The sequence below is a fragment of the Quercus lobata genome, chromosome 8 (genome assembly GCF_001633185.2).
Source record: "Quercus lobata isolate SW786 chromosome 8, ValleyOak3.0 Primary Assembly, whole genome shotgun sequence".
NCBI classification, from domain to species: domain Eukaryota; kingdom Viridiplantae; phylum Streptophyta; class Magnoliopsida; order Fagales; family Fagaceae; genus Quercus; species Quercus lobata.
In genome coordinates, this window is record NC_044911.1 from 22,397,645 (window position 1) to 22,413,002 (window position 15,358).

The window sequence follows — 15,358 nt, forward strand, 5'->3', positions numbered from 1 at the left end:
CCACTCTTTGAAGGTTGAAACTTCAAAATAGCTAAAAGTCTTATAATTTAACTAGTTGACATCTTTAAGTATTTTTAATTAGGTGCATATATGTTGTTAACTTGGGTCATAGTTCCTTGGAATTTTTTTAAAATGATTTTACTATATATATATATAAGTTTACATTAAAAAAATTTATACTTCGCCCTCCCAAATTGCAATTAGTCAATCTAAATTGTAAAATAACTCAAAAAGAATTTTAAATATTAAATAATCACTTCATTTTATATGTGTTTAGTATTACCATATCTTGCTTGATGTTTGGTACTCAATGTTTAAAGTTTGAGACTTTAGATATTAAGTAATGATGTATTACATTTTTACATATTATATGCGTTTAGTATTATAATATGCTTGTTTGAGTGATGTCCTGTTACATTTTTACATATTATGTGTTTAGTATTACAATATGCTTGTTTGATGTTTGGGGCTCAAAGTTTAAAGTTTGAAACTTTAGATTTTATGATGTAGTATTACATTTTCACATAATGTAAAGTGCTTTTTTTTTTTCCAATGTGTTTGTTTGTCTTAACACTAATGATAAATATAAAAAGAATATTGGACATATAATGATAAATATAATTATCATCTTTTGTAGTTAGTATTATTTTCTTTACAGAAAACTTGTTTTTCTATTTACTTTTTTTCTTTTTTATATTGCAATTATGAATCAAGCATTTTCAGTCAAAATTAGGTTTCATAACAAAATAAAAGATTATTTGATTGTATAAATTAAAAGAAAAATTGTTATAATATTTAGTTAAAAAACAATCATAGATAATTGTTGCGTTTTAAAATAAAGTTGAACATATGAAAAATGATTGAGTAGAAATATATTAAGAATATTCACTTCATATATATTTTTGTCTAATCTTTATATATTAATTTAGTTTTGAATTTTACTTTATTTCATGTGAGAGGTGTTTCTCATGATGGCTAGGGTTTTTTCTCTCAGCCACGTGTAGAATATTGTCCCTAACCTAGTTTAGGGTTTCTGTTCCCTTCACGTCTCCGGACTGATAGGACGGTGCGTTTAGTCGGTGTAGTGCTATTCTGAATCCTGTTCTGCTTCGAACTATTAGCATGGCTGGTCTGGAAGATATGTGGGCACGTTTCACTCTTATAGAGGAAGAAGAAGGGGGTGCAGACGTTCCGAACAAAGAGGATGTGGAGGTTCACCGGTTGGCAGGGAAGTTTTTTACGAAACGAATGCTAAATGTTGATGCAGTGGCTCGCACCTTCAAGCCACTGTGGAAACCGGCGGGTGAGTTAAAGATTCGTGACTCGGGTGATAATGTGTTTGTATTTGAGTTTGAAGATGTTTTGGACCTTGAACGAGTCCTCTAATACGAACCTTGGTCGTATGACAAAAGCTTAATAGCTTTCCAAAGGGTTCTTGACGTTGAACAGATACCCCATCTTGATTTCGGTCAGGTTACTTTCTGGGTGCAGTTGCACAATATTCCATTGAAGAACCTATCCCAGGAAACCGGTGAAGCAGTAGGTAACTCAATTGGGATGGTGGTTCAAGTGGCTGACCCGGAAGACGACGGCGCGGGCGGCGAGTTCTTGAGAGTCCGAATAACCATGGAAATTTCCAAGCCACTTCCGCGCTGCTCAAGACTTCGATCAGGGGGAAGACAGTTAGGGCTGGTGGGACTCAAATACGAATGCCTCCCTAACTTTTGTTATTGGTGCGGTCGTGTTACACATGGGGAGTGAGATTGTGAAGTTTGGTTGAGGGGAAGAGGGAAGTTGAGAAGAGAGGATCAACAATACGGCGAGTGGTTGAGAGCGGAATCGATTCGCCAAAGCAGAAAAACCGTGGCTGTTATCCCAGGCAATGCAGCAACTAGCCGCCATGGTGGAAGAAAAACCAATCAAGCAAAAGTAATGAAACCCCAGCTCCACGTCGAGATGATGTACACCATGATGCACAGTCTACTATGGAGGCCGAGCATTACATGGATAACTTTGTGGCTTTCAAGAAAGGCAATACTGGAGTGGGCAGTGAGCATGATGAAGGACAACGTTGTGAATCCGCTAATGGGCCATGTCTGAAACAAACCAATCCGAGCCATGCAGTGAGATTGGATGAAGATGTTGTTGGTTTGTCTCTCCAAGAAAACAGCATTCCATCTGACAGGGGTAGGGCCGAATGCTCACCACGTAAAGCCTCACTCCCCCTCAGCCCGAGAACTAATCCAATTCCATCGTAAGATTGCACAAACAGTGTTCCCAATTCTAATCCACAAGTATCCATTCGAACCTGGAAGAAGTTGGCCCGTGAACCAGGTAATCCAATTCCAATCTCTTCTCCTATGGTTATTGATAGAAGACCTAGCATTGAACTAGTTGATATGAGGGGAGGGAAAAAATTATGTTTGGCAGAATGTAACTATCATGAAAAAGAAAACTTGAAGGTGGTGGCTGGTTCCCAGCACCAAGTTGCCTTAGCTGGAACTGTCGTGGCCTTGGGAACACACAGACAGAAGATGAACTAGTTACGTTGGTACGTAACAAAGATCCCAAGCTGATTTTCTTAATGGAAACCAAGGTTGAGAAATCAGTTTTAGTACGAATTGGTAGAAAGATACATTATGCTAATCTTTTTGAGGTTCCACGTCATAACACTGGGGGTGGTCTTGCTTTGTTTTGGACTGCTGATTCTAATGTGGATGTTCAATCTTTTTCAGAAAATCATATTGATGCCATTATTGACCATGGAGTTGATGACGCCTGGCGGTTCACTGGTTTCTATGGAGACCCTGAGACCGCCAGCCGGGAAAACTCTTGGTCCATGCTTAGAACTTTGAGTACACGGTTTACTCTCCCTTGGTTGTGTATTGGTGATTTTAATGAAATCTTATATGCAAATGAGAAATAGGGTTGGCTTGATAGACCGGAGAGGCAAATGCAGGGTTTTCGTGATGCTCTTGATTTTTGCAGGTTGAAGGATTTGGGGTTTAATGGCTTCCCATTCACATGGTGTAACAGGCGCCCAGGAAATCAAAATGTTTGGATTCGATTGGATAGAGGGGTTGCTACCGTTGACTAGATTCTGAAATTCCCTACCTCCAGAATTCACCATTTGGATGCTTTTCATTCTGATCACAAGCCTATACTCCTAAGCCCAGATCTAGAACAAAACCGGTTTTATAAAAAAGGACGTCCTTTCCGGTTTGAAGCCATGTGGTTAAGGGACAGGTCCTGTGAAGAGGTAATTCGAGATTCTTGGGGAGTTGGGATGGTACAAGCCACGGCATGGGGTTTCAATAGCAAAATTTCTACCTGCCAAACAAATCTTAGAGTGTGGAATAAAAAGACTTTTGGCCATGTTCGACATTCTCTAAAGAAAAAATTGGCTGAGTTGAAGTCGGAGGAGGAGAGTGGAGGGTACAGAAACAATCCTTTTCGGATTCAGGAGTTACGAGACGACATCCAACAGTTACAAGCACGAGAGGAGTGTATGTGGAAGCAAAGATCTAGAAACAGATGGCTTAAGGAAGGGGACAAGAACACAAGATATTTTCACTGTAGAGCAAATCAAAGGAATAGGCGGAATTTGATTACAGGATTGGAAGATGACAATGGAATTTGGGTAGAAGATGAGGTCGGCTTGGGGAAGGTGGTGGAGGGCTATTTCGATCAAATTTTCACCAGTTCAAATCTGCATGGTTTTGACACTATCTTGTGTGGTATCCAAAGTGTTGTGGGAATGGATTCGACTGAGCAGTTAGAGGGTGATTTCCAAGCTAGTGAAGTCAAAGAAGCTCTCAATCAAATGGCCCCCCTCACAGCCCCTGGTCCTGATGGTATGTCCTTTGTATTCTATAAGTCTTTTTGGCACATTGTAGGGGAAGACGTGACTGCAGTGGTGCTCCGAGCCTTAAACTCAGGTATTGTTCCAGACTTTAGGCCAATAAGTTTGTGTAATGTCATCTATAAACTTATTGCTAAAGTGGTGGCTAACCGTTTGAAAAAGTTTCTAGCTATTTCTGTGCCAGATTCGCAGAGTGCTTTCCTTTCAGGTCGGTTGATATCTGATAACATTCTTGTGGCTTTTGAGACGCTTCATTATTTGAAGAGAAAAACACGAGGCAAAATGGGTTTTATGGCTCTAAAGCTTGATATGAGTAAAGCTTATGACCGAGTGGAGTGGAGTTTTGTGGAGGCAATAATGCAACATTTGGGGCTTAGGGAGAGGATGAGAAGAATAACTATGTCATGCATGAAGTCAGTGTCGTACTCAATTCTTCTCAATGGGCAGCCAGTTGGAAACATTAAACCCTCTAGGGGGCTCCGCCAAGGTGACCCTTTGTCACCGTATCTGTTCCTATTGTGTGCCATGGGTCTACAAGGCTTATTGAAAAAGGCAGAGATGGAAGGTAAGATAAAGGGGGTGGCTATTAGTAGATATGGTCCTCGAGTTTCACACTTATTCTTTGCTGATGATAGTATCCTATTTTGTCGTGCTATTGAGGCTGAGTGTCAGGGGGTCCTGGATATCTTGGCTATGTACGAAAGGGGAACAGGTCAAAAAATTAATAAAGAGAAGACTAATATTTTCTTCAGCTCCAATACCCTACAACAAACCCAATCTCGCATCCAACATTTGTTGGGAGTCCCAGCAATCAGACAATATGAAAAATACTTGGGTTTGCCAGCACTAGTGGGGAGAGCGAAAAAAAGGAGTTTTATCTATCTCAAGGAAAGGGTGTGGAAGAAATTACAGGGGTGGAAAGAAAAGCTGTTGTCCATTGCAGGTAGGGAAGTTCTCATTAAAGCTGTCATTCAAGCCATACCAACGTACACTATGGGTTGTTTCAAGCTACCCAAAGGGTTGATCAAAGAGCTAGAAGTCCTTATTAGGAAGTTCTGGTGGGGCTATATTGATGATTCAAGGAAGGTGCATTGGGTTAGTTGGGAGAGGTTATGTGAGGCAAAAGAAGTGGGTGGAATGAGTTTCAAAGAAATTGAGAAGTTCAATGACGCCCTCCTTGCTAAGCAAGTATGGCGGATGATGCAAAACCCGGAGTCCCTTTGCTTTAGGGTCTTCAAAGCCCGTTTCTTCCCAAATTGCTCTACTCTTGATGCCAAGGAGTCAAATACCGGATCCTATGCATGGAAGAGCATTCTTGGTGCTCGGGATGTTATTAGAAAGGGTATGATGTGGCGTATTGGGAATGGTCAATCTGTTCGAATTAAGGAAGACAAGTGGCTCCCGGTAAAACCAAGTAGAGTAATCCTCTCCCCTCTCCCCTCAGTTATGGCGGAAACTAATGTGAGCTCTCTTATCAATCCAGAGCTGGGTGTGTGGAAATCTGAGGAGGTTAACCGGGTTTTTCTACCTCATGAAGCTTCTTTGGTATTGGGGATTCCACTTAGCCACAGAAAACCCCCGACCGTGTGACTTGGGCATGCACTCCATCAGGGGAGTATAGCACAAGCAGCGCCTATAAATTGCTAGCTACCTCGGCTTTAACAGCCCATGCAAGTTCATCCAATCAGGCCTCTCAGAGAAGTTTTTGGAAAGGAATTTGGAAGCTGCAGGTGCCCAACAAGATTAAACACTTTGTTTGGAGAGTTTGTAACAATGCTCTGCCTACCAAGTGTAACCTGAAGCGGCGTCATATTACAGAGTCAGACTTGTGCGAGTTGTGCAAAGATACCCCGGAAGATGCCCTTCATGCATTGTGCTTTTGCAGCCACGTAGCCCCTGTGTGGCAACCTTTCCACTGGTTCCAAACCATGATATCTCCCCCTCCCCTTAATTTCTGTGATTTACTTAACAAGCTTTTGCAGGTTCGGGATGATCTCAGAACAGAGTTGTTCGCAACAATCGCTTGGTGCTTGTGGAACAGACGAAATGCTCTTCATTTTGGTCGCCCAGCTAATCCCATGGCGAATATCAGTTCCGTTGCTAGCGCACTGGTACAGGAATTCATTGCTATCCAGATTCCAGAAATCCCTATCCATCAACCTCCTGCTCAGCATCAATGGCGCCCTCCAGAACCAAATGCAGTCAAAGTGAACTTCGATGCGGCACTCTTCAAACGGACGAACTCAGCTGGTATTGGCATCATCGTACGTGATTGGAGAGGAGTTTCCCTTGCTGCCTTGTCCATGCCTATTCCGCTATCTTCATCAGTTGCTGATATGGAAGCGCTGGCCTGTCTCAGAGCGGTCCAATTAGCAGCAGAGTTGGAGTTTCAATGCGTAATCTTTGAAGGTGACTCGGCCACAGTCATTTCTGCAGTAAACCAGGGGTCTTCACTACTATCTTCCTTTGGAAATATTGTTGATGATATTCGGTATTTACTTCCTAGTTTTTCTTCAGCTACTTTTAGTCAAGTCAACCGCACTGGTAATTTAGTTGCGGATGCTCTCGCAAAAAAGGCTTTTTCCAACGTTGGTAGCCAAGTTTGGATGAATGCTTTACCTTCAGACATAGCCGTTTTGGTAGACTTTGATGTTCATTGGTTTTATTTTCAGTTCAATAAAGTCCCAGACTTGAGGTCTGGTTTCTCAAAAAAAAAAAAAAAAAAAAATTTACTTTATTTCGTTTGTTTGAATGGTTAAATTTTTTTCTCATGCCTTTTATTTTAGACTTCGGACCTTAATGTAAAATTATGATCAATGTATTCTGATAAACTTCCACAAAAGAATTAAAAAATGAAAATACTTGGGATCTCAAACTTCAACTTCAGTGTGAAGTTGGTCAGTGCCTCAGTGGCCCTCAAGTCGACCGGTACACTATTGTGATGCCGGATTCACTATTTTCATTTTCAAGTAAAGTTTCAAGTTTCAACCAAGTGCAAAGCTACTGTCATGATGAATACAAATCTTTTGTACCATATTTTGTGTTTTACTTTATGTTCCATTAATCACAATTTGTTATATGTTTATTTTTTTCATATTAAACTTTGGCAATTTTATAAGGAAAGTTAAATAAATACATGGCAAGTTGTGATCGGTGGAACATAGAGTAGAACACAAAAAATGGTACAAAAGATTTGTATTCCTGTCATGACCTCCTCAAAAACAATAATTTGCCCTAGGGCTGTCCACGGGTCGGGTAGATTGGGTTTGTAATCAACCCACCACTCGACCCGCTCAAATCAGGTGGAAGAAGTGAAGACTTGCAACCGACCGACAACCATCACAAGTTGAGTTAGATTAGGTTCTGGTAGAGGATTAGTCGATTCGGTTGAACCGATGGAGCTGTGGTGGTGGTAGATCTTCGCTAGATCTAAATAGAGGAGATAAAGATTTGGCTAGAATTTGAATGGATCTGAGCTAAATCTTGTAGGATCTAAGCCAAATGTTGCTGGATCCACACCAAAAATCGTTGGATCTAAGCAAATCTATTCCAAACATCACTGGATCTGAGTAAATCTAAGCAAACATCATCGGATTTGAGTAGATCTAAGCAGAGAAAGGCCAAATGTGGCCAAATTTGAGAGGCGAAGGGTCTAAAAGTTGTTAAGTCTAGGTAGAATCTAGTAGATTCGAGGATTTTTTAGGTGGTTTTTCGATCAGTTCAGGTAGCTAGGGTTTTGGTGGAGGAGACTCGCCACTTGACTTGCCAAAGTTGGTTTTTGAGTGACTAGACTTGTAGCCGACTGACAAAGGGATCGGATCAGGCCACCGACGGTTGGTTTTGGTTAGTTTGGTTGGTTCCGTTGAGAGGTCGGTTTGCTTGGACAGCCTTAATCTGCCCAATGCATTTTGGGGATTAAGGCTAACTCTAAAATGAAATTTTTATATTTAAATATTAATTAAATAATACTTATTTAACTTTGATATTTTTTTTTCCATTTAAAATCTAGTTATACTTACAATAACAAAAATCCTAATTAAGTTTTTATATTCAAATTCTACTTACATTTTCTTTTGAATTAATAATATCACAAATCTACTTAATCTTTTTTGTAAGTCAATCTTAAATTGGATCTTAAAAATTTTTAGTTTGAAAAACTAATTTTTGTTGACTCAATTGTAACGTGTATTTTTAATAATAATATTTTAAATTTTCTCCTTTTTAATATTTTTTTTCATATCCAAATGGATATATATTTTTAAATAATTTAAAAGAATTTTCATCTACACTATAAAATTATAATATAACTAAAAAAAAAAAAAAAAAAAAAAAATTTCTAAAGTGTAGAACAATGCAGCTGGATTATGGGCAGTCAGAGAAGGGCTAAAAATTGCATGGGAACTTGGATTTAAATATATAAATCTTTGATCTAGATTCCAAAATTTGTTATTCATTGGCTAACATCTTTTGGTGTTATTGTACCATCTTTAGCTCCTCTTATTTTTTTTATTGCATGACCCTCCTTCTCCTGGACAGAGAATAGATCGTCCGTCCGCATCACGTTTACCAAGAGGCTAATGGAGTGGCAGACAGACTCGCAAACAGGGGACGGAGCAAGATAGCCGACTTCAAGAATATGATCAATGTCCAAATTTTGTAAAATGTCAATATACATGGTACTTGTTGCAAATTGGTATCCTTAGGGAATGCAATCTGGGCCCTTTTGTTAAAAGCCATCAGTCTGTTATGGCTTCTAGACATACAATGTTGTACCAAGCTTCCTGTTTATTAAATAATACGTCCTCTTTCCACCAAAAAAATATAATAATAATTTTATAGCTTCACTTTTTTTTTTTTTTTTTTTTTTTGGGAGAAAAAATTTATAGCTTCACTTAGCCTTACAATCTATAACAATTTCAACCTTAATAAGTAAATATGAATTAACTATAAAACAAATTAATACCACAAATTAAAATTTCATTTTAGTTGTATATAAAGCATAAAATATAACAAATAAAGAAAACTTATTTTCCTTAAATATGACTTTTTTATGATAAGTTTAGGAGAAGAAGTGACAAAGAGTGGTTTTGTCCAGAGATATGAGAGAAAGAGCAAACAAAAAAAAAAAAACAATAATATATATATATATATATATATTAATGAAACATATCTTATTTTAAGTAACTTAAGTATGATATAATAACCAAAATTTTGCGGCCAAATATCATTGGTATTGTAAGGTCATATTTTGGGATCCAAGTCCAAAATGTATGGAGTCTTGGTCCAGTGAGTCCAATATAATTAATTTGTAGATAATGGGTTGGAAACTCGGGTCCTAGGGAATCAGACGAGCGACCAACATGTCTAAGTGATAAAGAGAAAAAGATAACATCAGTTTACTAGGGAGAGTCATCCTCGGATTTTGTCCAAGGAGGAGGTTGATTCTTTATCTACTCCCCCCTTTTTGTTACTCCTCTCCTCTACTTTATACCATCTTCCTCCCATCTCCACCGTCCACGTGTAGATTTGGATTTATGGTGCTGATACTTGTCTCATCAACCCTTTCCCAAAGTCGTTGGGAGTGGTTATAAAGGCTTGAAAGTAGGGTTCAGTTGGTTGCAGAACACTTAATGTATCGGCAGCAGCTTTCCCCTAGATATTTTCATGGCTCTCCTTATCCTTTTCTTTCTTAATACTTATCCTCTTTCGTGGAGTGATCTGATGCGTCACTTTCAGATGGCTGACCGTCCCCTTTCTCCTCGGCTTGGCCTGTCTGAAGAGGAGTTCTTCCTTGGGCTGGACCCTTAGCCCAACGTATACATTGATATGGGCTTCCCAGTTTATCACCCCCACAGGTATCAACTTTAATTTCTTTCTTGGTGTGATGGTCACTGCATAAGTATAAGTGCTTGCGAGGTGTAAGAGGTAAGGGCCAGGGTTCAAGTTTCTAGGAGGGAGTTTCACACACATATACACTTTTTTTTTTAAAGAGTTTTAACTTATGGCGTTCGTTTCTGATGATAGCTCTTTATTATCAAACTAAGACACCAATCGATTTTTGGTGTAGGTGGGGATTGAACCCTAGATCTCTTATTCAACCATCAGAGACTTTACCAGTTGAGCTAACTGGAATCTACCACCACATATATACACTTAGATTAGGCTAGAGTAGAATTTCTATATTGGATAAATAATAAATAAATAAATAAAAACTTCAATTTTCTCCTTATTTTAGGATAAGACCTTACTTTTCCTATTTTAGTTAACCATATTTTTCTTTTTTTCCACACTAGATTCCTTATTCTAAACTTTATTTTATTTAAATATTATTTCTCTATTCATTATATTTTTTTTCTCACTTTTCAAAACACCCATTTTACTTTTTTTACAATTACTAAGACACAAAAGTAATAAACAGATGTTTAAAGAATGAACAGTATTCCCATCATAAAGATAGGGGGCAACTATAGCTAAAACCCATCTTAGGAGGGAAATTGGTGAGTTGATGCAGCAGGGTTTTTTTTTTTTTTGGTTGTTGTTGTTGTTGTGTTTTTTGGTTTTAATTTCCTATATTCACCCTTTATCCTATTTTAGGTAACCTACTACCAATATTGGTAATTGTCTTAATTTTCTATATAGTGTAGTCGACTTTGTTAGAAAAACCAGGAGACGTTAATTAAGCTACAAAGCTAGTTATTGACAAACATAAAACATGTACTTTTTAGTTCAACTTAACTAGTAAAGTTCCCAGATAATGTGCAGTGCATTTTGAAATATTTTATAATATAAGGATCATGTATAATATTTATTATGTGTAATAATGTTTGAGTGCTATTGACTGAAATATCATTTAGAATGAGTTCGAGTCAGGTTAGAGTCGACTCGCACCTTGACCCAATCAAATCGGGTTGAAACTTCTTTCACCCAAACCTCCTTGAAATTTCGAGTTAACTTGTCCGTAGATACTATTCATTTTAGAGGGCAATACTCGGGTCTTGGGTCAATTTTGGGCCTTTTTCTTTCTTTTCAATTGAGTTGACCTGCATCTTGACCCAATCAAATTGGGTTGAAACTTCTTTCACCCAGACCTCCCTGAAATTTTGGGTTAACCCGTCCTTAGATACTATTCATTTTAGAGGGCGATACTTGGGTCTTGGGTCGATTTTGAGCCTTTTATTTTCTTTCCAATTTAAGAGCTTGACCAAATCTCATAAGACTCAATCATCTTTTATTAATTGCCAGATTTCATTCAAGTTCAAATTTAAGTTTCAAGAGAAAAGCTTTTGGCAATAATGACCCAACTTATATAGAAAATGCAATCTAAATTTATTCCCCTCTTGATTTATCTCCTTACAAAGCAGAGTTTTAGTTTTAATCCTAATGTTTTAGAGTTAGTTTCATAAAGAAGTGACTTGGGTCAACTACAATACAAAATATAGAATATAGAAGAAGGAATTTTTCGCAATCAAGGCAAAGTTTAAATTCTCATAATTGATTTAAATTGCTTGATTTTATCATTGACTAACATGGATTATACCAAATTCAAAAAAGGATTCAAATTTGGAATCAAGTTTAATGGAGAAAGGTTAGTTATGTCAAGAAAGAAGAGAAGTGTAGGCCAATCACGTTGGCCCTACGACACTTCTATCTCCCAGACCCCTTTCCAAAACTTTAAAACAGTCAGACAACCTAAATCCTAATCTATTTTCATTTCCATCCCCATGTGAGAAAAAATGAACACAAATCCCTTCAAACTGTAGAAACCTTAAAAATTCAAGTGAATAGGCAAACTTGAGAGAGATTTTAAGAGAGTGGCTGAGTGAGGTCAAGCGGGGCAAGAACTTTCATTTTCAAGGTAAGGCAGGTTAGGTTACATGAGTTTGGAAATAGATTCCGACCCGACATATATCTGAGTGTACGGCTCAAACTTGACTCGGACATCTATTAAAACTCTTTGAGTTGGATCAGATTGGGTTGGCAAGCAGGTTGAGTTTCCTGGATTCTTGCTCAATCCTAAATACCACTAACTTGTTATTAATTTTCTCCAATATTTCAATAATTTTTTTTGTAATAAAGTGTTCTATTTTATAGACAAAATATTAAGACAATAAAAGTGGTGTAGTGATTTGATCATATTATATCTGTTTGTAGATTTAAAAATTATGTGATATAGTGACTAATATAGATAGACATGTTTCATGTCTATTCAAGAATACAAATATCGTGTTTTTGAAAAAAATAAAAGAAGAAGAAAGAATGCATATAATTTTTTGATAAAATAAAAATGCAAATATCCATCAATTTTTATTTTATTTTTTTACATTTTTGATTGTGTGATTAATTTTTTTTTTCTTTTATTGGACTTTGTTGCAATTTGTGCAAATGCAACTAAGCTTAGACAAGAATACCATGTTTCAAATAAATTTTTTCTCATATAAGTCTTAGAAAAATGATATCAAAATTATTATACTTAAATAATTAATGCACTACTTAAAATAATTAATATAACAAAATAAATGTATTTATTTTCAACTATTACCAAACAAACTACACAATTACACATGAGGAAGAATGTCATGTTCTAAATCTATTATTATTATTATTATTAAAATAAAAGTGGTTTTTATATAAAATTTATAAAAATAAATATATAAATTCATTTAATATAAATAATTAATAAAAAACTATAGATAATTAATATATGCATTTACTTTATTGGCTAATTCAATGAATTAATACTTTGATTTAAATACAAATTTTGTTGAGGTAGAAACCTAAATATAAAAAAAATAATAATAATAATAATAAATTCTCAAGAACTATGCCACATAGTAAAACCTCATACTCTTTCACATATGCATTTACCTCATTAATATATACATTTACTTCATTCTCTCTTGTCAAAGAGGCAGAGGGAGAGGGGGGAATTCTAGGGTGAGCTTTGCTCACTCAGTGCCACTGTCATTTCTGATTTCCCAAATGATATTGCAATGTGAAGTTGAATTCAAAACCTCATTAACACTTCATTTATGGACCTTTTCAAGATCATTTGTATTATTTTGTGGGAGGAATTCCCTTGGGTTATACGCTTGTGTTGCGCTTTAATACCACTGGTTGAAACCCATTGTTTTATAGTAATTAATTCTTCATATTCTTTACATTTTTCTATGTAGAGCTTCCATTCACACACATATATCTAACACAACATAGAACTTCCATCAAGGGAAATTTAATGTTGTTTGGTAAAGTTTCAAGTCATTATAAATAACTTTTAATAGAAAATATAAAATATAGCACTAATTCCATGTAAAAAGATAGCAAAACTACATTGATGTATGAGAAAATAGAAAGAAGAAAATAAAGATGGAGAGATAAAAAGAGAGATCATAGGAAATTAACGTAGTTAGAACCTAAAGGCGTACGTCCATAGAGAAAAGTCCTTAATGGCTAAATCTTTACCATTAAGTTTTATATTATGGGTCATGTTAATGGGTACCTTTAGGGCAATTGTTAATAAATCATATTAGGAAAGTCTTGACACTACTTTCATGGGAATTATAAAAGGTTGTCAAAACATTTTATTACTTTATCATTTTCTCATAAAATATTTTTAAAAATAGTTTCTAAACCAATACTCTTAAGGTATATATCCATTAACATTTCTCTTATATTATAATGAATTCTGTTAAACGAAAAAATCAAGAAGGAAAATTTTACCTAAAAGATCATCCATTTAAGAAGATCATCTTCTACCACCAACTATCCAGCAATGAATGAAAAACATAACTAATAAAGGTATTTAATGAAGTAACAAATGATTGTTACCCAGCAGCTACATGCCCATTAAGTTAGAAGACGACTCAATCAAAGTAATAAATGATAAGTATCGTCCAGAACTAGCACTCTATACCAACATTTATGGAAGAATAAAAGCCAATAGATGAATAGCTGTTGCCAGCCATTACTCCAATCATATAAATGTACAATATTAATTGATAGACAACCAACAGTTGGAAGACATAGCTATAAAAGGCAACACATCTCCATAAATAGAGGTACGTTCTCTAGATGTTCTTCATATGTTCTCTAGATGTGCTTTAAATGCTAAGACATGCTCCATGAGACACATATGCTTTTAACTCACTACAATATCATATTAGCTCTTTGGACTCCTGACTTAAACCTTTAGGCCGGTGCCACACTAGCGCCCCCTACGATCAGTCCTCTCTCTTTTGCAAGCTCATCAAATATTCCATTACTACCTCTTCGAAAACATCTTCTATCGACATCTCTAGACTACCCAACTGAAGGTGAATTTTCACTCTAACAAATTCATTTAAAGGTATTTATAGTAAGTTAAAATCCTAAACAAACTAGGGTTGCACTACTTGATCTACTTACAAATAGGATTAAAATTACTTTACACGTACTTTAAGTAAGATTAATATTATTTTATTCTTAATTTGGTAGCACTTAAGTATGACTAGATAGAATGAACATGGATAATAGATTTGACATTAACTTAGATTCAATATTGTTATCTTTAACATTCCCTCCAACTAAAGGTGGAAGATTGAAGGCAACTTTTCTTTCTCAAAAAAAGCTTGAAGGTAACTTGAGTTCGAAGAAAAAGTAAGGAAGGAAATCATGAGTAAATTAAATGTAGTGTACCAAACTGAACCAAATGAAGTGCATAATTACATGGAAAATCGAAAAACGCAAGAGTTAAAATTAAAAAGATGCACATGATCATTTAATGCAGTTAAAACCACCAGGATTGCTTGTCCAAAAAAAATCAAATCTAGACATTGTTCATGATAAGCAAACTTAAGATTACATTACATTTTTTTTTTGCTAAACTAAGATTACATTACTTGTTTACTTTACTTACGTTTAAATTATGATTACATACAATGAACATGGATAACAGATATCGAACCTGATATTTTAAACAAATTTTATTTATTTCTAAATTATATAACTGATGTTAACAATGTTATAGAACAATCTACTTAGATATTTCAAGATAGGATTAATAATTTTATATATAAGTATTTGAGAGGGGGTATATAAATTAAAAAAAAAAAAAGTATTTTGTATGAAATTTCTAATATGCCCTTACACTATTCACCTAGGAACCCTTGTATTAAATTGTTTTCTATTTGAGAGGGTATTAAATTGTTTTTAAAACCATAGGTTAAGATTATGGACTTATATTGTAAGATACTCCATTTTCTTTTATATTTTCCTTCCATTTTTGGAATGACTAAAATGGCAGTCCGAATAGAAAAATACCCCCCTCTCTCTATCTTTTTTGTTTTACTTCCATCTTTCTATTCTACCAAATAAGAGAAAATATCTAGGTATCTTTAATTTTCTCTTCAGCTTTTTCTATTTTTTCACTCTTTCATCCTTCCAAACATATCCAAATCAAAGCTAATAATGAGAAAAAAAAAGAAAAAGAATGACATTCAAAGCATAAAGCAGGAAAGCATG